The sequence below is a fragment of the Aotus nancymaae genome, unplaced genomic scaffold (assembly GCF_030222135.1).
Source record: "Aotus nancymaae isolate 86718 unplaced genomic scaffold, 86718_ANA_hifiasm-v0.15.2.pri h1tg000057l, whole genome shotgun sequence".
In the NCBI taxonomy this organism is placed as follows: domain Eukaryota; kingdom Metazoa; phylum Chordata; class Mammalia; order Primates; family Aotidae; genus Aotus; species Aotus nancymaae.
In genome coordinates, this window is record NW_026988471.1 from 62,518,431 (window position 1) to 62,543,826 (window position 25,396).

The following is a 25,396-nucleotide window of genomic DNA, read 5'->3' on the forward strand; positions in this document are numbered from 1 at the left end:
AAAAAAAGAATATGCTGTACTAGAGCTACTTAATTAGTACAGGCTCCAGCGAACTAGAGGAGTGGTAGTAGGAATGGGAAGGGTCAGACACAAGACTATTCCAAGGGAAAATCCAGTGAGTCAACTGCACAGACCTGGTGAGTGAGAGAGGAGTCAAAGATGAATTACAGATGGATAATGAGGATGAATGTCGTATGCCTGTCATTGTAATTTATGTTTCCTACTCATTATGCTTTCTTGTTGCACATTTTTTCCTTTGCTGATTTTTTTTCTAAATAGTAGAATTTTGCTATTCTTTTTCTTCCACATACAGTATTTAAAAGTTTTGATACCCAGCATGGTACTGACATAAAAACAGACACACAGACCAATGGAATAGAATAGAGAACGCTGATATAAATCCATGTATTTACAGCCAACTCATTTCAACACAGACACCAAGCACATACAATGTGGAAAGAACAGTCTCTTCAATAAACAGTGCTGAAAAAACTGGATAACCATAGGCAGAAGATTGAAACTAGACCCCTATCTCTCACTATATGCAAAAATCAAATAAAATGGATTGATAACTTAAATTTAAGACTTGAAACTATGAAACTACTAGAAGAAAACAATAGGGAAATGCTCCAGGACATTGGTCCCGGCAAAGATTTTTTGGTGTAAGACCTCAAAATCACAGGCAACCAAAGCAAAAGACAAATGAGATTACATCAACCTTCTGCACACGAAAGGAGGCAACCAGGTGAAGAGACACTCTACAGAATAGAAGAAAATATTTGCAAACTACTTATCTGACACAGAATTAATAACCAGGATATATAAAGAGCTCAAACAACTCAATAGCAAAACAACAAGTAATCCAATTTAAAAATGTGCAAAAGATCTAAATAGACATTTCTCAAAAGAAGACATATAAATGACCAATAAGAATGTGAAAAAACTGCTCAACATCGCTAGTCATCAGAGAAATGCAAATCAAAATCACAATGAGGTATCTCATCCTAATTAAAATCGGCTTTTGTCAAAAAGACAGGCAATAACATGACAAGGATGTGAAGAAAGGAGAACGTTTATACACTGTCGGTGGGAATGTAAATTAGTACAACCACTATGGAAAACTGTATAGAAGTTCCTCAAAAAACTATAAATAGAGCTATCATATGATTCAGCAATTTTTCTACTTGTATATATCCAAAAGAAACAAAACCAACCATATCAAAGAGACTTCCGCACTTCCATGTTTATTGTACCACTATTCATAATAGCCAAAATATGGAACCAACCTAAATGTCCATTAATGGATGAATGGGTTAAAAAAAAGTGTTGTATATACACAACAGGACACTATTCTGCCATAAGAAAGAATGAAATCCTGTCATATGCAGCATCATGGATGGAACTGGAGGTCATTATATTACATGAAACAAGCCAAGCACAGAATCAAATATCACATGTTCTCACTCACATGTGGGAGCTTAAAAAGTGACTATCAAGAAGATAGAGAATACATTGGTGGTTACCACAGGCACCAGAAAGAGTGGGGTGAGGGGATGAAGGGAAGTTGATTAATGGGTACAAATATACAATTTGATAGAAGAAATAAAATCTAGTGTTTAATAGATCAGTAGAATGACCATAGTTTACAATAATCTACTGTATATTTCTAAATCATTAGAAGAGAATAATTCAAATATTTCTAGCATAAAGAAAAGACAAATATCTAAGGTGATAGATTTTCTAATTATGCTGATTTGATCTTTACAAATTATATGTACCCAGAAAATAAGCATATCTACTATATATCAATAAAAAGTAGAATTTAAAACAGTTTCAATTCCCATCTTTACAGTGCTGATGGTTGCCCTGACATTTTTAAGCTTACATTTTTATATCAACATCAAAAATTAATAGCTACCCTTTTTAAAAAAAAAATTTTATTTTTTTTGAGATGGAGTCTCGCTCTATCGCCAGGCTGGAGGCAGTGGCACAATGCTGGCTCACTGTAACTTCCATTTTCTGGTTTCAAGCAATTCTTGTGCCTCAGCCTCCCGAGTAGCTGGGACTGTAGGCATGCACCACCACTCCCGGCTAATTTTTTTTTTTTTTTCTTTAGCAGAGATGGGGTTTCACCATGTTGGCCAGGATGGTCTTGATCTCTTGACCTCGTGATCCGCCCTCCTTGGCCTCCCAAAGTGCTGGGATTACAGGTGTGAGCCACTGCCCCCGGCCAATAGCTACCCATTCTTAAACAGAATGGAAAATCTGGCCACGTGCTCACGCCTGTAATCCCAGCACTTTGGGAGGCCAAAGGGGGAACAGATCATTTGAGGTCAGGATCAGCCTGGACAAGACAGTGAAACCCTGTCTCTACTAAAAATACAAAAAAGAAAAAAAAAATTAGCTATAATCCCAGATACTAGGTAGGCTGAGGCTGGAGAATCACTTGAACCCTGGAGGCGAAGGTTGCAGTGAGTTGAGATCGTGCCACTGCACTCCAGCCTGGGTGACAGAGCAAAACTCTGTCTCAAAAAAAAGGAAAAAGGAAAATTAAGCTGCTTTTCCCTCCTCCATCCTTACACTCAGTCCCATCCCCTTCAGGCTTTGGTGCTAATACCACATTTGACTTTTTATTTGGGGGCTAGATTCATGCACATTTCATATCTAGTCATGGGTGGTATTGGATTATGCTATGCAAAATATTCCCAATAAATAGAATCAATTTCAAGACACCAATAATACATTAAAACTTATGGAAACTTCTATCCCAAGGCCTGCTATGAATTTAAGTCTATGGTCTATGTGGTGCTAATTCCTAATAATTTCTACCTGCCTCTAAATTGTTTCAATTTTCAACACTGCTATGGTTTATTATTTCCTTAAATTTTATTTTAACTTTTATTGTTCTGAAAGTTCCATGATTTAATTAGCATATTTTTCATTCTTATCTTGGGATGTATGCTTCTGGAATAATGTATGCAGTTTTAGTTGCTGAACCTTATGGAAATTATTGAAGATATTCAGGAGCAGAGAGGTACAGTAAAATGTTTGACGATGAAGGGCTACTGCTGAGTAGGGAACAAAAAAAATGATTAGAGCTCTGGAGTTTGGGAAAGCAATAATTTAGAGGCCACATGTCTAAAGCTTTTAAAATCTACGGGCACAAACAAGGTGAATCTAATTGTAGAATCCTTACACTAACATTAGAAGATTTCTTGCAACTTTTAAGAAATAAATTGAGAAAAAATCGTTGAGTTTCACAATAGGCAATTTCATTACATACCTTCTTTTGCCCCTCCAGATCTACTTTTTGTCCTTTTCTACCCTGCTCTGGCCTTAGGAGGCTGATCTACATTGACCACATCCACAAACACCTTTGCCTTCTGGCTTAGTGATGGGCTTAATGAGTGGGGTGGGGATGAGCAGCACTGTGGCAGGAGAGTGGAAAATGGAGGAAAGTGAGGTTGGGGTACTTATTCCCCAGTTTCCTCTCCACCAGGGTGCCCAGGGTTGGCTGAGTCTATCTGCTGAAAGCTAGCACTTGTGTCTCACAGTTCTCTCCATACACTTTGTGAGTTCTGGTAAACACATCTCTTTCCCATTTCAGACTGATGAGCAGTGATAGCCCCTCATTGTTGCAAACTCCAGATACTATATGTTATTGCTGATTTTTGCAAACCCTGCTCAGGCTTTGTAAATAGTGGCTTGACTACTCTCAGTTGCCTACCTGGAGTATGTCTTCTGTTTCCAGACCCATGCTGAACCCCGACTAATGTACTAATGGACCAAGAGATCTCTGTAACTAAGAAATAATAAAGGTAGAAAATACAAATGTTTAAAAAGCAGGCCTGGTGTGTTGGCTCATGCCTGTAATCCCCGTACTTTGGGAGGCCGAGGCAGGCAAATCATGAAGTCAGGAGTTCGAGACCAGCCTGACCAACATGGTGAAACCCCATCTCTACTAAAACTACAAAAATCAGCTGGATGTGGTGGCATGCACCTGTAATCCCAGCTACTCAGGAGGCTGAGGCAGGAGAATCACTTAAAACTGGGAGGCGGAGGTTGCAGTGAGCTAAGATAGCTCCACTGCACTCTAGCCTGGGTGATAGAACGAGACTCCATCTTAAAAAAAAAAAAGTGACCATGGATAAAAGACACTAACCCTCACTTTGGGAAATAGGTGAATATTAGACCATTTTGAGATTGTATTGTTGGGGCCAAGGAGCACCTGTTGGACTAAATGGTTGGCTGAAAGTAGGCTTTTTCTTTTGAGAGAATCAATGTTGTCACTGTCAGTCATCCTTGGAAGTAGATAATCCCCATGTGAGAAATAAACTAAAACTATGGGCTGGCTGTAGAAGGAGAGACTTCCACCTGTCTCTGAATTAGGGATCTATTTGATCCTGGACTTTGAGTTATGAAAAGGCAGGCTCATGCTGGGAGTAAGCTGTGCCCAGGGAAGCTGCAACATCAAGCTTCTATTTTTGTCAGAGTGGCAACAGGGACAATAGCAGTTCAGAGAAGGAAACGACCAGTATTTTTTGATAAGAAACTCCAGGTAAGGAACCCCTAGGCCCAAAAGGTATTACATCTTCCTCCTAGCCCCACAAAAAAGCAGGAGGCATTATCAGGATGTTTCCTTTGGACCAAAGGAAAAAGTTTATCTTTCCTGAGGCTGAAGTCAGGGTAACAGTGGGCATCATTGGGTAGATATGAGAATGTGATAGCAGAGCTCTCCTGAAGGTCAAAACAGTGAGTTGAAAAGGTGAGAGGGGAAGCATGGGAGAGCTCTGTTTTGGAGCAAATATAAGATAGTACCAGTAAAGTTTCACATGTAGTTGAAACCACTTTGAGAGAGGTGAATTTCCAGCAAATGGGTTCATAGGAGAGAATACTGTGATATTTTTGGTATGAAATGGAAGGATACTTTCCATTGTAGTCATAGACTGGGAATCTGGGAATAAATGGGTTACAGAAATAGCTTCTAGGCCAAGCACAGTGGCTCACACCTATAATCCCAGAACTTTGGGAGGGTGAGGTTGGAGGATCGCTTGAACCCAGGAGTTGAAGATCAGCCTGGACAACACAGTGAGACCTCATCATTCTAAAAACCAAAACAAAACAAAATTAGTTGGATGTGGTAGTGTGCAACTGTCCTAGCTTCTTAGGAGGCTAAAATGGGAAGATCCCTTGAGCCCAGAAGGTCGAGGCTGCAGTAAGCTATCATGGTGCCATTGTGCTCCAGCCTGGGTGACAAAGCAAGGCATATTTCTTAAAACAAACAAACAAACAAAACAGAAATAGCTTCTAAGGGGTTAGGTAAACCCTATGTGTGGTAAATTGATAGTACTTTCCTGATGGAAGCTGAAACACATTTCTGAGCTTTTGGATTGATACTGGAGAAACTCCACAAACTTTCTTGCTACTGCTGCTGGGATCAGAATGCAGGATTGGGTGAGTACGGCAACATTTAAGGATTTTTTTTATTGAGGTTGTGCAATTCATTCTCCCTGTATTAAAGAGGAATAGTTCTTGGGGCTTTCACAAGGATGATGTGATGATGTGATGCTCTGATTTCTATTTTGGTGTAATGGGACTTAGACTCTCATTAGAGGCCTAACCAAGTCTCATTAGTCATATGAGCCTTGCACGTTTACCAAAAACTTGTTCTCTGCTCTGGTGACAAAAGGAAGGGTCCAGTGTGCCAGCTAAAAGGATATTGCCTGACAATCTCCAGAATATAATGTGGAATTTGGGCTCAGCTTATGTGGGCAGTGAACCCAGGTATCATCCAAAAATACTGCTGAGTTTCTAATTTGCATCAGATGCATTTTCCAAAATTTTTGGAAAATATGGAAAGTAACAATATATTTGGTGTTTTGTAATAGCTGAAGAAGATAAATTACTGAAAGAGGAATATCAACTCCCAAACCAAGAATAATTTCTCCTGTCCTTGGAAAATGTTAATCAAACTTTAGATATCTAACTAGCCTAGTATCTTAAAGTGGTAACTTGGGATAAGGAGAGATTGAGACTTAAGGTTTTAATGTGAATTATTCTATGAACTACATCTTTCTGAATATGTTTGAAGCCTGCAGTGTCAGGGTTTCTCCTGTCTGCCACAACCAATTATATAAGTGAGTTCAAAAATTCCACTTCAGGGACATTTTGTTTTCCCACAGGCATAATCATTATTTTCAGGAATTTGTCAGCCCTCCTCAAGGAGAAGTCTTTTTCTGTGTGAAGACACTGAGACCCCCTGTAGTGTGTTCTCCTTAATCTGTTTCTAAGTCATCTGATTCAGGATATGTGTGCCTAGCGCCAAGTTGCTCTGCCTCCCTGTCCTCTTCTGACCTTTCTACTTAAACCTGATGTCATTTCTCCAAGAGCATCTGACTCAGGCAGCATAATGTCAGGGATCAGGGCTGAACTATTATAGACACAGTGGATTAGCAGCCAAGGAGCAGTTCCTCTGACTTGGGCTAGCCAGGGTTCTCTGAGGATTCATTCTCTGGCAACCCTACCACTCAGACTGTAACAGCTTTGTAATTTTGAGGAGTAATTCTGAATTACAATGTGACAGGATCCACGATGGATGAGCTCATTTTCTGGGTGCACTATGTGAGTACATTATCTTAATTACACTGACTTGAACGAAATCTCCAAGAAAGAGTGGGGTCTTTGTTTCTAATGTTTCCATCTTGACCCTGTTACAGTTTTAATTCCATCACACACCTCCATTCTATACACACCCCTTTGGGTTCTTTCATTCTTCAGAAAATCCTCCTCAGGTTCCAAGGGCTGTATCTCTCTTATCAAGACAAGCTCGTTTTATGACCCGCACAGCTTTATCAAGCATAGAGGGACAGGTATAGTGAATTGTCTCCTACAGCCTTTCATTGGCACTATAGGATGGGTATGAATTGTGTATCATTCAGGGCTCCACTACATCTTTAATAGCAATGTCATAAAAGGCAATGCCTATGGGAACATTCTGAAAACTGAACATAAGGCATGAATTTTTTAAAGTCGTCTATTTCTACAATAGGCAAATTAGATTAATCTTCATACCAATTTACCCATAACAGAGTAGCAGCTTCTGGAAAAATAGGCAGATGTCTTTCTACATCATAATTAAATGGTAATTAATTTACTAACATTAGTCAAACACTCAAAGGGTAGATCCTTATGCTGACAAGAAGAAAGGGGCACAAACCTGACTTCTGCCAACCTTAGACTGTTTTTCGGGTTTTCTTCAGAGTATATATAACTCATCAGAATTGGTTTCTTCATTTAAAACAATTCTCATCATTAGGTTTGAGGTTAATTATAGTAGGAACATAGCCAAAGGGCAATTGATTTGTGCTGACTGAAGCATCTCAGAGAAACAACATGGCAAAACTTAACTGGACTCTGGGGCTAATGTGAGATTCCTTCCCTTTATATTTATAGATTTTGTGGTTATTGTTGTTGTTCCGAGTATATTTTGGTTCTGTCTGTCCAGGAGCAGGGGTCAGTCAGCTAAAATATCTTTGCTGCCAACAACTATGTATCCTTTTATTCTTTTTTTTTTTTTTTGAGATGGAGTTTCGCTCTTGCCCAGGCTGAAGTGCACTGGTGTGATCTCGGCTCACAATAACCTCTGCTTCCCAGGTTCAAGCGATTGTCCTGCCTCAGCCTCCTGAGTAGCTGGGATTACAGGTGCCTGCTGCCACGCCTGGCTAATTTTTTTCCTTTTTTTTTTTTTGAGATGGAGTCTTGCTCTTTTGCCCAGGCTGGAGTGCAATGTTGCAATCTTAGCTCACTGAAACCTCTGTCTCCCGGGTTCAAGCAATTCTCTGCCTCAGTCTCCTGAGTAGCTGGGATTACAGGCAACTGCCACCACACCTGGCTAATTTTTGTATTTTTAGTAGAGACAGGGTCTCACCATCTTGGTCAGGCTGGTCTTGAACTCCGGACCTCATGATCCACCTACCTCAGCCTCCCAAAGTGCTGGGATTACAGGCGTGAGCCACCGTGCCCAGCCTTTTTTCTTTTGAGACTGGCTCTGTTGCCCAGGCTAGAGTACAGTGGTGCGATCTCAGCTCACTGCAACCTCCACCTCCTGGTTTAAGCGATTCTCCTGCCTCAGTCTCCCAAGTAGCTGGAATTACAGGCACCTGCCACCACATCTAGCTAATTTTTGTATTTTTAGTAGAGACGGGGTTTCGCTGTGTTGGCCAGGCTGGTCTTGAACTCCTGACCTTGTGATGCACCTGCCTCGGCCTCCCAAAGTGCTGGGATTACAAGCCTGAGCCACTGTGCCCGGCCAATGCCCAGCTAATTTTTAAAATATTTTTAGTAGAGACAGGGTTTCACCATCTTGGCCAGCTGGCCAGGCTAGTCTTAAACTCCTGACCTCAGGTGATCTGCCTGCCTTGGCCTCCCAAAGTGCTGGAATTACAGGCGTGAGCCACTGTGCCTGGCCTTCCTTTTATTCTTCAGAAAATCCTCCTCTGGTTTAGAGGACTGTCTCCCTTGTAAGACAAGTTCATGGGTTTTCTTTTTCAAAAATAAATATAGAAAAATAGTTTGGCAGTTCCTAAGAAGGTAAAACATAAAATTACCATACAACCCAGCAATTCCAGTCCTAAGAATTGAAAACAGATATTCGAATAAATAATAGTACACCCATGTTCATAGCAGCCAATTCACAACAGTCAAAGATAGAAACAACACAGATGTCCATCAATAGATGAATGGATAAACTAATTATAGTATATGCATACAATAGGATATTATTCAATCATTAGAAAAGAATGCTATGACATAGATGAACCTTGAAAATGTTATGCGAGGTGGAAAGAAGCCAGACACAAAGGTAACATATGGGATGATGCCATTTATGTGAAATATCCAGAATGGGTAAATTCATAGAGATAGAAAGCAGATAGATGGTTTCCAGGGCCTTGTGGTAAGTGGATATGGATTTTCTTTATAGAGTGATAAAATATTTTGGAATTTGATATAGATAGTGGTTGCAAAATATTGTGAATATACTAAATGCCACTGAGTTTTTCACTTTAAAATGGTCAATTTTATGTTATGCAAATTTCACCTCAATGAAACAATTTGAAAATAAATGCAAAACAGCACTTTGGTCAATTCTCTGCATTAAGTATGATGCAACTCAGAATACCCTTCAGCCTTAGGCAAGAGGACGATAAGACATAGGTAGAGAAACAACTGTTTGTACCAATTCCTGACAATAAGTTATTTAGCTACCTACAACATGCCAGATTCATAAAGAGAAGGCTGACAGTTCAGCAAGGAAAGAAATGATACCCAGTCCTCATATTTGTTGACAGTCATTTCAAAATAGAAGAGCCATTCATTTCTCTGACAGCTACAGAGCTTGGGATTAAATTTTTTCATGCTTCACAAAAAAAAAAATGTACTTTCAATAGAAAATTGATATACTTGTTTTTATGAAAAGAATCTTGCAACTAGTGATCTGCAGAAGAAAAATAACCTATTTCTGCTCATATATTCCACAGCATTTAAATTTTTAATACAAAGATAAAGTCAAGAATTCTCTACTTGTCAGCGTCAGGAGGTGTCAGGATTGCTATTCATCATAAAATTAGAGAGGCAAGAACAGTAATTAAGGTTTTGGGACATAGACTCAGTGACGGCTAGGGAAATAAAGGAAGAAAAGAATGGTATAGGAATTTAGTATTTGAGGGATTTATGTGGGGTGGAGGTTGGTGATCATTTGTTCTTCCTTCCCAGAGGAAAGAAAGAGAAAATGTGCTTAACTGCAGAGGGGTTTCTATTTGGCATTAAGGTGTTCTTTCTGAAATAATTAAAAGACATCAAAATAAGATACTAAAGGAGAGTATAATGTTTTTTCAGGAGACGTTTTTAACACTCAGGTTAGTAAGTGTTTCTCTGGGAAATTGGTGGACTTGATGAGCTCTGAAGGGACAGTTCACTTCTCTGACTCTGGGAAAGCTTATCAGATCAGGACAGAAAGGACAACTTTCTTTCTAATATCTTTTTTTTTTGAAATTTCAAAATATTTATTGAACAAAAGAATAAACGTAAGCCCCAAAGAAAATATGACAAATTTTATACGTAAAATGTAATTTTCCCCTAATTAATGTAATTGCTTTCTGTTTGTGGTTTACAAAATGACTGATGTTTCCCTTCTATCCCTTTGTACCTATGTGTATCTAGCAGAAATGTTCTTAGCTCTGGCTACAGGCACACAGAAACTTGCTATCGATGATTATGTTCAAATGTTTATTTCCTTTCCCCAGAATAAACTGGGGGACTGGCACTGTCTGGATTGATCACAGGACAGATACTCAGGAAGCTCTGATCATCTTGAGTTTCATGTTTATGATAAAAAAATGGACACAGAGGCTCGATAACAGGAATGTCGTTGAATGTGTAGATCTGGCACCCATCACTAACATTATAAAAGGAAATGGACCTCATACCTACATCCAGGTAAATCCCCACTCTGTGCAACTGGGGAATCACCCAGAGAAAAGTCAAAGGCATAGTGCTGGCAGCAAAGATCTGTCCTTTTCTGGAACCCACAGTCCAGAAGCCGAGTTCTGAAGAAAGTACAAGGTCCTCTTTCTAATATCTTAATAGACCTCTCTGCCTGTATCTAACATAATTAATTCCTTCATGATAACTTTCTTATTGTCCTAACCTTAGTGAGGACAAGGATCAAAGTCCATTATTGCAGTAAGCTCCTCCCTACCCCAGATAAGTTTTTCATTCTCTGGGTAAAAGAAGCTTAGTTCTTAACTTTTTTCTCACAAATCTATTTGATCATATTTGTGGCATTTTAATCATTATTTTAAACCTCCTTATGTCCTCAGAAGTAATCTCTATAATGGGGGAGCCCAACTTTTGAAAAGAAGTGTAAGTGCTATTTAAATAAATATGCAAAAATAACAGAATGCATGAGTTGTCCACCCATTTCTTTTCTAGTTGCTATTGTTTTATATAGGGTCACATAAAAACCCTTGTTTAGAAGAGGTTGGGGTGTGCAGTGTGGGACCAAGGGGAGGGCAGGGAGCAAGGAGGAGATGGTATTGATGCACTGCCCCCTAAGGACTTTATTGGAAAATAAAAACTGGCCCTGGAGCCAGGAATTCCTCAAATTAAATATTAAAGATGCACCTAGTCAGAACTCTTGTGCTACATTTATATTTTATTAATTCAAGGCCAAAGGATTGAGAGAAGCAAAGTAACAACAAATGGTTTACTTATTGTTACACAGCCAGTCAGCAGCAGAACTTTAAGTTAGGAGTACTTTATTACGAATTCAGTGCTACATATACTGAACTAGGTTGCCCACATTTGGAAGCCCAGTTAATATAAAATAAATACATTGTGAAGTATCTCCTTTCAACCTTATCCATTTCATTGGTATGAGGCTGGAGAGGCAGTGGTGGGTCCCATTCCTGAGGCAGCTCTCTTCCCTCCTTCTATCTCCACCATATCCCGGAGTTCACCTGCCATGGCATTATTCACTGTTGTCACCTGGCTCTTGGGAATGAAGAATGCATCTTTTTGTATTCTCGTTGTTCAGTATGCCAGTGCTTCCTCTATGAATTTGAAAGACATTGGCTGATCTGATGTGTAAGAAGCAGGCCAGAATTAAGACCTTCAGCAGCAACATGGCAAGATGGTGGTGCGCCAAATCACTATGAACATGAAAAATGATGGCATGAGAGGCACCAAGATTGGTACATGAAACATTAGTTCTTGATCCTGATGATAATATCTGTTTCTTAGAGCCATGGTATACCTGAATGCCAGAGAACTGCTGCCCAAAACTAAGGGTGGAAAAGAATTAAGGGTGGCAAAAATTTGTCAGATGAGCATTTAAGAGAATACATTTGGAACAAACTCAGGACAGGTTGTCCCAGGCTCTGGCCATGCAGTCTTCTAAGGAAGAATGATTCATGGCATACTTGTCAGTGAGAGTTTGCTCTGAAACACCTGACTAGTGACCACACATTAAGCTGACTGCTTAACTGTACAAGATTTTGTCCAGTATCCTCTTAGAGCAGGGCAAAGCCAAGAATCCTTGGCCCGGTGTTGATGCTTACAGTGGGGTGTTGCTCCAGTACTATGGTATGATGGAGATGAATTACTACACAGTCCTATTTGGGGTGTCACAGGCAGTGGGTATACTGGCACAGCTCATCTGCAGCCAAGCCTGAGGCTTCCCACTAGAGAGGTCCAAGTCCATGAGCACAGATGGCCTGATGAAGTTTGTGAATTCTAAGGATAAAACTGAAGACTGCGGGGGAAACTGACTACCAGAAAGTAAGAAAGCTTAAAAAGACAGTGTACTTTTTATTTCAGAAGTCCATTGAGGACTTAAGATTAAGTTGTATCTGAGGCACTGAAAATACATTTGAGGTTAAAGAATATATAAACCATTAAACGATGAATAGCGACCCCATATATTTCTCACATTTTCTTTCTCCAATCACCCATTGATGGCCAATACTTAGGTTGATTCCATATCTTATTGTAAATATTGCTGCAATAAACATAAGTGCAAATATCATTTTATATAATGATTTCTTTTCTTTTGGGTAGTTACCCAGTAGTGAGATTGCTGTTTCAAATGGTAGCTCTATTTTTAGTTCTTTGAGAAATCTCCACACTGTTTTCCATAGAGATTTTACTAATTTATGTGCTTACCAACAATGTATAAGTGTTCCCTTTTCTCCACATCCTCACCAACATCTTTTGTTTTTTAACTTTTTATTAATAGCCATTCTGACTGGTGTAAAATGATATCTCATAGTGGTGTTAATTTGCATTTCTCTGATGATTAGTGATATTGAGTATTTTTTCATGCTTGTTGGCCACTTGTATGTGTTCTCTTGAGAAATGTCTGTTCATGTCCTGTGTCCACTTTTTAACGGGGTTGGTTTTTTCCTTGTGGAGTTGTTTGAGTTCCTTGTAGATTCTAGATATTAGTCATTTGTTGAATGCATTCTTTGCAAATATTTTCTCCCATTCTGTAGGTTGTCTCGTTACTCTATTGATCATTTTTTTTTTTTTTTGGCTATGTAGAAGTTTGTGAACTTTCTAAAAGACATATACTTCAAAAAAATAAAGAAAGGTTCAAAAACAAAAGGTGAAAAAAAAAACCAACTATGCTAGGTAAATACAAACCAAAAGAAGACTGGTTTATCCATTACTATTAAACAAAATAATATTTTTTAAAAAAACAATTACTATATAAAAAGAGAAATCCACCAAGGAAATACATTAATTATAATTGTATGGGTACTTGCCAATATGGCCTTGAAATTTACAAACAAAAATGGACAGACTTAAAAAAAGATATGGAAAATTTAGTCAGAGTCTTGACAAGAAAACTGTTGTCATGCTTAAGAGATTTAACTGAAGCTAATGTAATAAATGGACTTTTTACAGAGGTGTATACAAGGTTGAAGGAACAAGAGGTAATATGATGGTCCAAAGAACTAGCAACAGGGGCATGATATTACTCCCTCAAGCATGACAGTACAAGAGGTGGAGACAGTATTACTGGAGCCAGAGAGAGCTGGGAATGTGGAGGAGGGGCTGCAGAATGGGTTACAGCCATAGAGGATGGCAGCCAGAACCCTGGGTGGAATTTGGGACAGCGAGCGATAGGAGTGAGAGGTTAAATCCCCTGACCTCTTTTTCAGTCTGCTCTCTGATTTGATGGTGCCAAACCCACCAACAAAACCTAACGGAAAATCAGAGGGCAAAAGAGGCGAGTAGAGAAAGGGCAATAATGAATCTGATGTACAAACAGAGAGTAACTGGCACAACAATCATAGTAAGAAATTTTAATGTCACTTTATCAAAAACTGATAGACAAAGTGACCAAAAATTAGTCAGATATAGACTATTTGTTCAATACAATGAACAAGTTTGATTTAATAGATGTGTGAGGGGTGGGCTGTGTGTACAGAGGAGAGACAACTTGTTCCCCAGAATGTATTTTCCCATACATTCTTTCTGAGCATATGTGTAATGAAATATTTATAGAAGTTTACCATATACTAGGTTTTAAGACAATCAAAAGCAGAAATTAGCCTTAATTAGCCTTAGAAATTAGCCTTTCTGAGTGAAAAAAACAAGATATGGAATGTTACCTATATTATATGAGTGTTTGCATAGCAATCATCTATATCTACTTATATATACATAGAAAATATCTGGATATCAAAGACACTATGAATGGTTGCCTCTGGGGTAGATGGGTAATTTACCTTTTTCTTCTTTTTGGTATTCTGAATCTTTTATAATATTTATATCATTATAAAAGAACAAAAAATTCCGAGAAAACAACAAATAAAGCCCTAGTTTAAAAAATGCTTAAGAGAATTGAGATATACTATCCACAATTTTAAAAAATCCATTCTCAAGGCAGACTCCTTAGCTAGTTTTGTAGCATGATTAAGAGCTGCCATGGCTTACCTGGTGTTCTGCCAAATTTCCACTTACCCTCCCATTGATTTTTTTTCCTACTTAGAAAATAACATCATAAGTCTAATGTGTCTCTTTCCATTGACCCCTAGGTTGAGGTGATATCTGAAAAAATAAAAGTTGAACTTTTGAACACAAACAACATTCTGTGATCTCTAAATATCCATACCATCTTGTTCTTTGGGAATTCCTGATAGAGATGGCAGACACTCATACAGCAGTTAAACAGAAACAATACAGAGGAAAAATAAAATCATCAGAACAGGCCGAGCATGGTGGCTCATGCCTATAATGCTAGCACTTTGAAAGGCTGAGGTGGGCAGATCATGAGGTCAAGAGATCGAGACCATCCTGGCCAACATGGTGAAATCCCGTCTCTACTAAAATTACAAAAAATTAGCTGGGCATAGTGGCGCACACCTGTAGTCCCAGCTACTTGGGAGGCTAAGGCAGGAGAATCACTTGAACCCAGGAGACGGAGGTTGCAGTGAGCCGAGATCGCACTACTATACTCCAGCCTGAGTGACAGAGCGAGACTCCGTCTCAAACAAACAAACAATCAGAACAATAAACTAAATATTAACACAGCCCACTGAAATGAATGTCAAGAATGGAACATCTAAATTACCTTACACATTTTTAAGCCAAATTTCCCCAGTCAGAAACAGCTAGCAGATGTCTGAGTATGCTGCCATACCTGACAGATAGTCATTAGCCTGGAGCCTGAAATGTCAATAGCAAAGTAATATCTCAACTGACATTTCAAGTGTTAATAGGGACATTTGAACAGAAAACCCTGAAGCAAACAACAGTTCTTTAAAAGGCTTCCTTATACAGTGCAGAACCTACACTGACAATCTTTGTTTTTACGATTCAAATACTGATTTAGATAAGAATCAAGAAGAGTTGGCACAATGCATAAATGGAGTTACCACTCAATTGCTTGATTTATTTGTTTGCAAAATTTGTTTGCCCACTTCAGAGGGGTGTCATCAGGGAAGGTGCCCTGGCTGTTGGATACACCAGCAAATGGAAGTCATTCTTGACAACTTCCTGTCTCCCATAACCAACCAGGCAGAAATTCTTGTCAATTCTATCTCCTGTATTGTCTCTGGAACTTGTCTATATTATGCCCCAAGCCTGATGCCCCGACTGCTGCACAGACGACCATATTTCCCACTTGGACCACTGTAATAGCCTCCTCCTCCCTGTACCCTTCTTACCAGTCAGAGTGTTTTTTAAAAAATATAAATAAATTTTTAAAATCTCATAACCAGTAACTTTCTCATTCTCCTGGCTCCATCCATAATGGCCTTTCAATTTTTTGATCTCGACACACTTTTTCCTATTTCCGGGCCTTCCCACAAGCCATTCCCTCTGCTTAGGATGCTCCCTTTTTCTCGCTCTCATATTTGGCTAATTCTTGCTTACTCTTCAGATTTCAAAGTATATGTCACTTCTTCACAGCCACCATCCAGTGTCTCTCTTACTTTTCCCTGGTTAATAGATTCTGCTATTATAAGCTCTTTTAGAATCTTATACTTTCTTTGTAGAAATTATCATAATGCCATCTAAAGAATTCTCCCAGAACAGAATCTCCATGTTGGAGCTCATCAGTGGCTCCCTAAACCCTCACATGATGCTTTGCACATAGTTGGCATTCTATAGATAGTTGCTGAATTACAGACAAGTGAATATTTATTAATGCCAGTTTGGACAGTACTCAAGTTTACCTTTCCCCCAACAACTTAAACTGCTGATTGACACCTCTGGTCCCACCCAGTGCTGGTTTGCAGCACCACTGAGATATTAGCATACCTCCAACAAAGTTGAGGAACATGGACTATAAATCCTTATACAATGACATTCTTATTTTTAAAATTTGGCAAAGTTCAAAAAAAAAGGAGATGAAAAATTGCCCATAACCTCAATATCCAGGATATTGTCCATTTTAAACCTCTGGTAAATTTGTGTAGTATTACACATGTGAACAACTCTTGAAAAATCTTTACAGAGGGGCAACTCATCTTCAACTCTGGCTCTGGGCCTGGAAGAACTACTTTCATACCCATTTCAACAGATTTGCTACCTAAGTTTCAATTTGAAATTTCTTCATCTTTAACTAACAACCTACACATCAAGCACATAGCTATGTCCTGCCCAATTTGAGCAGTTTCTATGAGAGATAATTTATAAACCAAAAAATACAGAATGCTGAGTAATAAAGGAAAATACCTGAAGGATGCAAATTTAGTTTGATGTACATACATAGTCGTTAATTGCTATACTACAATTCTTACCTACCTTTAACAACAGAACAAAAATGTGCTAAAAGTACCACATTTCATCTATGTTCTTTCAATTAAACTAATAGACTTAAAAATTATCTACAGGCCCCTTTTTTTTTCATCTTCTACACTACTGAAGGTCAAAAAATGCAATCTTCGAAAGAACTTCATCAATACTTACACTGTTGATCACATTTTCTGAGGAATCTACTTGCCAATTCTGCTTCTATGGATTTTGCTAGTCATTGACCCTGACTAAATAGTCATATCTTTTAAAAAAAATCACAATTTCTCTCTGACAGATTTAGCTTCAAAATATCACTAACAAAACAACATCAACACTTATGGGAGCATCAGAGACAAATATAAAAATCTAGGATATAAGACCTGGGTATCTGCAAAGAGTTAAAAGACAAGTATGGGGCATCATAAAACGAAATTTAAGAGTGGGTCAAAACTTTTAACAGCGGCATGAGGAAACCCAATGGAAAAGTGAGCAACAAAGTTTAAAACTCTACTAGCAAGCAATTTTAGAAAGCTCTGAAACTGTAACACTATCCTCTCTTGTTTATATAACTCAATGAGAGGTTTGTCACTGAACTGTTACCCTGAAAAGCCCACCTCCACCCCAGTATATGTGGGCATGTGAACAACTCTTGAAAAATCTGTTTGTACAGAGGGGTTACTCATATTTGTTTCCTGGACTCTGGCTCTGAGCCTGTAAGAACTGCTTTCATATCCATTCTCCTCCGGGATTTTAAAAATGATAACCTATGACATCTTTTTACTTGGCAAGTAAACGATTTCTACCTTGAAAGCAGGTGTTTTTTTTTCTTTCCAACTTTATTTCAGGTTCAGAGGGGACACGTACAGGTTTGTCACCTCAGGAAATTGTGTGTCACAAGGGTTTGGTATAAATTATCTCATTACCTAGGTAATGAGCATAGTACCCAATAGGTAGTTTTTTTTTTTAATCTTCAGCCTCCTCCCACCCTTCCACTCTCAGGTAAGTCTCCATGTCTATTGTTCCCTTAGTGTCCATGTGTACTCAATGTAGCTCCCACTTATAAGTGTGAACATGTGGTATTTGGTTTTCTGTTTCTGCATTAATTTGCTTAGGATAATGGCCTATGGTTATATCCATGTTGCTAAAAAGGACATGATTTCATTCTTTTTTATGGCTGCATAGTATTCCACGGTGTGCATGTACCATATTTTATTTATCTAGTCCACCATTGATAGGTATTTAGGTTGATTCCATGTCTTTGCTATTGTGAATAGTACTGTAATGAATATATACATGCATGTGTCTTTATGGTAGAATGATTTATATTCCTTTGGGTATATACCTAGTATTGGGACTGCTGAGTCAAATGGTAGCTCTATTTTAAGTTCTTTGAGAAATCTCCAAATTGCTTTCCACAGTGGCTGAACTAATTTACATTCCCACCAACAGTGCATAGGTGTTAACTTTTCTCCACAACCTTGTCAGCATCTGTTTTTTTTGACTTTTCAATAATAACCATTCTGACTGGTATGAGATGGTATCTCATTGTGGTTTTGATTTGAATTTCTCTGATGATTGGTGATGTTGAGCATTTTCTCATATGCTTGTTGACCGTGTGTATGTCTTCTTTTGAGAAATGTCCATTCATGTCTTTTGCTAATTTTTAATGAGTTTTTTTTTTTTGCTTGTTAATTTGTTTACATTCCTCATAGATTCTGGATATTAGACCTCTGCTGGATGCATAGTTTGCAAATATTTTCTCTCATTCTGTAAACTGTCTGCTTACTCTGTTGATAGTTTCTCTTGCTGTGCAGAAACTCTTGAGTTTAATTAAATCCCACTTGTCAATTTTTCTTTTTGTTGCAATTGCTTTTGGAGTCTTCATCATGAAATCTTTGCCAAGGTATATGTCCAGAATAGTATTAATATTTCCTAGGTTTTCTTCTAGAGTTCTTATAGTTTTAGGTTTTACATTTAAGTCTTTAATACATCTTGAGTTGATTTTTGTATATGATGAAAGGAAGTGGTCCACTTTCAATCTTCTGCATATGGCTAACCAGTTATGCCAGCACCATTTATTGAATAGGAAGTCCTTTCCCCATTGCTTGTTTTTGTTGACCTTGTTGAAGATCAGACAGTTTCATGTGTGTGGCTTTATTTCTAGGTTCTCTAACCTGTTTTATTGGTCTATATGACTGTTTTTGTACCAATAACATGCTGTTTGGGTTACTGTAGCCCTGCAGTGTAGTTTGAAGTTGGATAGTGTAATGCTTCTGGCTTTGTTCTTTTTGCTTAGGGTTGCTTTTGGCTATTCTTTTTTTCATTCTATATGAATTTTAGAAAAGTTTTTCCTACTTCTGTAAAAAATGTCATCAGTAGTTTGATAGGAATAGCATTGCATCTGTAAATTGCTTTGGGCAGTGTGGCCATTTTAACACCATTGATTCTTCCTATCCATGAGAATGGAATGCTCTTCCATTTCCTTTTGTTGCTCTAATTTCTTTCAGCAGTGTTTTGTAATTCTCATTGTAGAGATCTTTAATCTCCCTGGTTAGCTATATGTATTCCTAGGCATTTTATTCCTTTTGTGTGGCTATGGTGAATGGGATTGAGTTCTTGATTTGGCTCTCAGCTTGAATGTTATTGATGTATAGGAATACTACTGATTTTTTGTATATTTATTTTATGTCCTAAAACTTTGCTGAAGTTGTTTTTCAGATCTAGGAGACTTTGGGCAGAAACCATGGCATTTTCTAGGTATAGAAGCATACTGTCTGCAAAGAGATAGTCTTTCTCTTTTCCTATTTGAATGTCTTTTATTGCTTTCTCTTGCCTGATTGCTCTGGCTAACACTTCCAGTACTATGTTGAATAGGAGTGGTGAGAATGGGCATTCTTGTTTTGTTTTGGTTCTCAAGGAGAATGTTTTCAGCTTTTGCCTATTCAGTATGTTGTAGGCTGTGGGTATGACATAGATTGTTCTTATTATTTGGAGGTATATTCCTTTGATGCCTAGTTTGTTGAGGGTTTTTAACATAAAGGAATGTTGAATTTTATTGAAAGCCTTTTCTGAGTCTATTGAGATAATCATGTAGTTTTTGCTTTTAGTTGTGTTCATGTAATCAATCACATTTAGCGATTTGCATGTGTTGAAACAACCTTGCATCCCAGGAATAAAGCCTACTTGATCATAGTGGATTAGCATTTTGATGTACTCCTGGATTCAGTTTGCTAGTATTTTGTTGAGGATTTTTGCATCTATGTTCATCAGGGATATTGGCCTGAAGTTTTCTTTTTTTTTGTTATGTCTCTGCCAGGCTTTGGTATCAGCATGATGTTGGCCTCATAGAATGAGTGAGAGAGGAGTTTCTCGTCCTCTATTTTTTGGAATAGTTTCAGTAGTATTTGTACCAACTCTTCGTTATATGTCTGGTAGAATTCAGCTGTGAATCTGTCTCATCCATGGCTTTTTCTGGTTGGTAGGATTTCATTACTGATTCAATTTCAGAACTTATTGTTGGTCTGTTCAGGGTTTCAATTTCTTCCTGGTTCAGTCTTGAGAAGTTGTATATTTCCAGGAAATTATGCATTTCTTCTGGGTTTTCTAGTTTGTGTGTGTACAGGTGCTCATGATAGTCTGTGGTGGTTACTTGTATTTAGGTGGGGTTGGTGGCAATGTCCCCTTTGTCATTGCTGATTTTGCTTATTTGGATTTTCTCTTTTTTCCTTTATTAATCTAGCTAGCAGTCTATCCATCTTATGTTTTGAAAGCAAGCAATTTAAAGAAGCTAAAGCTAAAAGATCTTTCCCCTCAGTGCTACAAATTTCAGAAAATAATGTAGACATTGTATTGTTTAGCAACATGTCATAATGAAATACTACGTCCAGGAGAATATCTAGAGACAAAATTAATGTATCTTGTAACATCTAACTATGCACAGAGATATAAGTAGCATAAAAAGGGAATAGAAAGAAAAAAGAAGTTAGATGAAGATTGTTTCATAAAAGCAGCAGCATTATATTTTTTGGAAACTAGCAGGAAAAGATGCTCCTGACCTACTAAGTGTATGTGAACAAGAAAATGGTCTTTCAGAAACTGGACCCACACCTGAAGCTGTGTGTGTCCTATTGAAAGGAGCTTACCTGGCCAAACACCAGGGCCTGGACGAGGGTGAGAGAAGTGAGGAGCTGGGCTCACACTTTGACTAGGTACTCATTCTCAGCGCTGACTTTGCACTTGTATGGTCCTGAGAGTGAAGGGGCCTCCTTAAATTCTGAGCCCTAGGCTGGCTGGCTTCTTAATCACCTCACCCTTCTCATGTCAAAATGCTCTTTGACAAATGTGATACTTTTTAAAAGTAATGCCATATATTAAATTTTATTTACATCTTACAATAACCCTAGGAAGTAAATATATAATTATCCTCATTGTACAGATAAGGAGACTGAGGCTCAAGGTTAAGTGAGTTGCCCACTTATCCCACTGCAAGTTGAATAGCATGACTTGAAAGTGAGCCTTGTGACTTTAGCACTGGCATCCTTCCACTCAGTGCTCCATTCTTATGCCATCACAGACTGCTTCTGTCTAAATTCCACAGGGATTTCTTCCAGCAGGCATCAAGGAAATTTTCAATATACAATCTCATGAACATGAACCGAAAATATTTGGGAAGTTAAAATAAACTCATTTTACATCTAACTATTCATCTAATCTCTATTTAGGACCAGCACTAAGAGTTACATATTTCTTACAAAAAGAATCCTTGATTCATATTTTCTAAGAACATACACTGACATACTTTTAATGGCTTTTGACCAAGAGTTAATTATATCCCTCAAAGGGGCCACTCCATGTTATCCACATTCGTGATATTATCTTCAGTATGAAGGTCCAAGTAAATATCAATCAATCATAGTGCCATATGTCACTAAATACAACTATTCTTGAAAAAAATATTTTCTACATAAAACACTGACTTGGAGATAATATGTTTCAATATTTTTAACCCAGTGTTGTCACAAAAGGACATATAGGATTCTGATTATACATTAATTATTTTATTGAAATTATGTTAATAGATACTATATTAAATCTGATCTACAAATTTTTTAACCTAAAATCATTTCATAATACACCACAAAAAATGATAAAATATATATTTTATTTCCTAAGAAGTGGAGTTGTTCTGTGGAAAGGAGTTTTGAAGTAAAAATAAATAAATAACTGAGAAGGTGGTGGTGGGGGTTGCAGATTCAGCTTGTATTTTTCAGGAAATAAATAGCCCCAGTTAGGAGAAGTAGCCTGTTGAAGGTCATCCAGTTAGTGGCAGGGCCGGGACCCACATCTCCTAATCCCTAATTCAAAGCTTTTCCTCTGAACCCTGGGGCCTCTTGATAGCACATCAGGTGATTTCACTTTCACGCCAAAAAACAAACCAAAAAAACCCAGAAATATTGCACAACTCAATTTTCTATTTTCTTATTAACATGTGGAATAACTTTCATCTATAGTTTAAGGCTATCCTCTCCCCCAGACTAAAGAGATACAGCAGTTTTAACCAAATTTCTGTATACTAGCTTGTTTCCTATGCTATTTTGTGTAGTGAAAAAAAAATACAGTCAAAAATAAGGATCACAAAGAGGAAGTAGGTTGTTTGTTTTTCCTGTTCCATGCTCCAGTATTTTTTTTATAATGTTAAAATTTATCAAATATAGTCCATGCTCATTTTTCTATTTGTGCTTCCTTGACGGGCATGAATTTATGCATAGTTAGGATGGGAGAAAGCCACTCCCCAGGCAGGGGCATAAGTAGCTCCGTGTTTGTTGTAAGGAAGGCAAAGAGTAGTTTCAGACACTAGGAGACAAGTAGAAAAAGAGTAAGTGTGAACATGAACAGTTATACACAGCCATGTGTGTAATTCCAAGGGACATTTCCATGCATTATCTCATTCAATCTTCACAAGGACTTTAGTAGGTAGGTATTATTGTTATTCTTATTTTTTCTACATGAGGAATTTGACTTGCGAAGTGACCAACCCAAGATCATGCAGTTAGTATGTGACAGTACCAGGATCTGAACTGAGGCTGTCTGATGCCAAAAACCCACAGGGAGGAAAATTTTCTACTTTCTGTTTCTGGAGGTTGATTTGCTACTCCCCCCCATCAAAATAGAAAGGAATGCAAATGGTCAGGACTTTATCAAATACAAATAATCTTTTAATGACTGAAGCTCTCTAGTAATATTTTCTCCTTTATGACATCCCCAGGAGACACATGACCACTGTGGTAAGGCAAAGTTCAATTCAAGAGCAAGAAAAGGTACTGAGAAAAGAAAGAACGGGCACTAATAGTAGAGTATTGCTATAAGAGTGAAAAGATGCCAGGCATGGCAGCTCATGCCTGTAATTCCAGCACTTTGGGAGGCCGAGGTAGGCAGATTACTTGAGGTCAAGAGTTCGAGACAAGTCTGACCAACATGGTGAAACCCTGTCTCTACTAAAAACACAAAAATTGGTGGGTGCCTATAATCCCAGCTACTCGGGAGGCTGAGGCAGGAGAATCACTTGAACCCAGGAGGCGTGGGTTGCAGTGAGCCAAGGTCACACCACTGCACTCCAGCCTGGGCGACAGAGCGAAACTCCATCTCAAAAAAAACAAACAAAAAAAAGAATGAAAAGATAATGATTTACTAGTAAGAATTACAGCCAAAAAATAAACTGTGATTAAATGTTGATGTCCTCACTGCTGAGTTCCAATCTTTAGAAAGTTGGCTGGACTCACCTTTTGCTATGATTTTCAATGATACATGGGAGAAAGGTAAAATATCCAAGTACATGAAAAAATAAAAATAAAAAATACAAGCACTATTTTAAAAGACAAGAATGAGACTGTTTAAAAAATTTTTTTTGTATTATTAACTCATAGCATTGTAGTTTTAAAAATTGAGGTAAAATTTCACATAACATTAATTAATCTATTAACCATAATGTACAATTCAGTGGCACTTAGTATATATTCACTATGTTGTGCAACTTATCACTTCTAACTAGTTCTATTTTCATCACCCCATAAGGCAATCCTGTACCCATAATAATGCAGTTTGCAGAAATACTATTAGGAAGGTTGGCAAAATGGAGGAAAATAAGACACTAAAGCTCCAGTGGTATGGCAGTAAGTGAGAAGTAGCTAACTGATTAACATAAAAAATAAATATTTAAAAAATCTTATTTAACAAATTTTTGCGGGAACATTCTAATGTATAATGTACTGTGCGGAATGTTGGATACTGTGGTTGGAGAGAAGATAGGGAAGGTAGCAAATATGAATGCAATCTGATTTTAGTCTTCAAAAAAGCTTGTAATCTCAAGATGAATTCAGATATGTCATCAATGGTACAAGGTAAGCAAGAGAAAAGGGACTAGATAGAGAAAGGATAAGATACAAAGGGAGGTGGTAAGAAGTATATTTGTTCTGTTTAGATTAAGCAAAGTCTAGTGCTTGGGCCAATGATGATTTTCTCTTTAAGACTATGAAGAGCAGATAAATGCCTGACAAACTGCTAAAATCAAGGCAAATGTTACATGGGCACATGAAATGAATCCTCACTCCTTAGGAATAAATGAGGAAAGATGGGAGATAGTTAAGGCTCCATGTGACTATCGGTCTTTTTGTTGTTATGGTGTGCAGACACTCTTACAAGAAAGTACAGGCCAAATCCAAGACACAGATGGGGGAAAATGAAAGGAGGATGCTATGCAATTATAGCTTTCAAGGCATCATTTGAGCATTTAAGACATATAAAGAATGAGCAACATGAGCTGCTATGGATGCCAATAAAATAAAAATGAGACATAAAGAGGAATGCCATAGCATTGAAGCTATAAAGACTAGGCTTATGCCCCAAGATGTAAGAAAATGCAACTGCTGGAGACAAAGCTTCAAATGTCCAAGATGAAATGGCAAATCATGCCAAAGAAAGGTAATTTGTAAATGTAGAAGAAGGGTATCTTTCCATAAGACAAAATGAAGATCATCAATGGAATGTAAATATTGAGGACCTAAAAAGTATAACAGGAAATTATCAAAGTACTCTTAAAGGAGATATATACTTATTAAAGAATAAATAATAAACTTGAGTACTGTATTAAAATAATATATAGGAGTCTACAGGAAATAAAGGAATATGTATAAACAGTTTGTCATAAATATAAAACAGAAATATCATATAAAATGTTTTATTTATTTAAGAAATGATGGTTCTACAATAAAGATATTCAGGATAGGGGCAGCAAATACCATTGCATGAGATATGACATTAGTTTTGGAGTCATTCAGCCAAGATTCAGGTAAAGAAAGAAGTGAATTACAGTTTTGAAGAAAAAGCTTATTGGTCTTATTCGGGGGGAGAACGATGAAGAATAAATCACTAACTTGAAAATAAAGTCTCAGAAGGCAGAAACATGAAGAACTGCAGATACATAAAAAGTCAGGAGAATTAGACATATATGGATAGTACTGGAGAACTGGGCAAAATGTATTAGAAGAAAGAGAAGAGTGAGAGTGCTGCCAACACGCTGGCGGAGAAGCTGAGGTCA

At 37.8% G+C, this 25,396-nt stretch overlaps 1 protein-coding gene across 1 annotated transcript in view; it reads right to left on the reverse strand.

Annotated features, from left to right (window-relative positions):
- The window catches only part of WDPCP (WD repeat containing planar cell polarity effector), a 783,785-nt gene that overhangs the window by 675,255 nt on the left and 83,134 nt on the right, over positions 1–25,396 (reverse strand). The gene's annotated exons all lie outside the window — the stretch shown is intronic.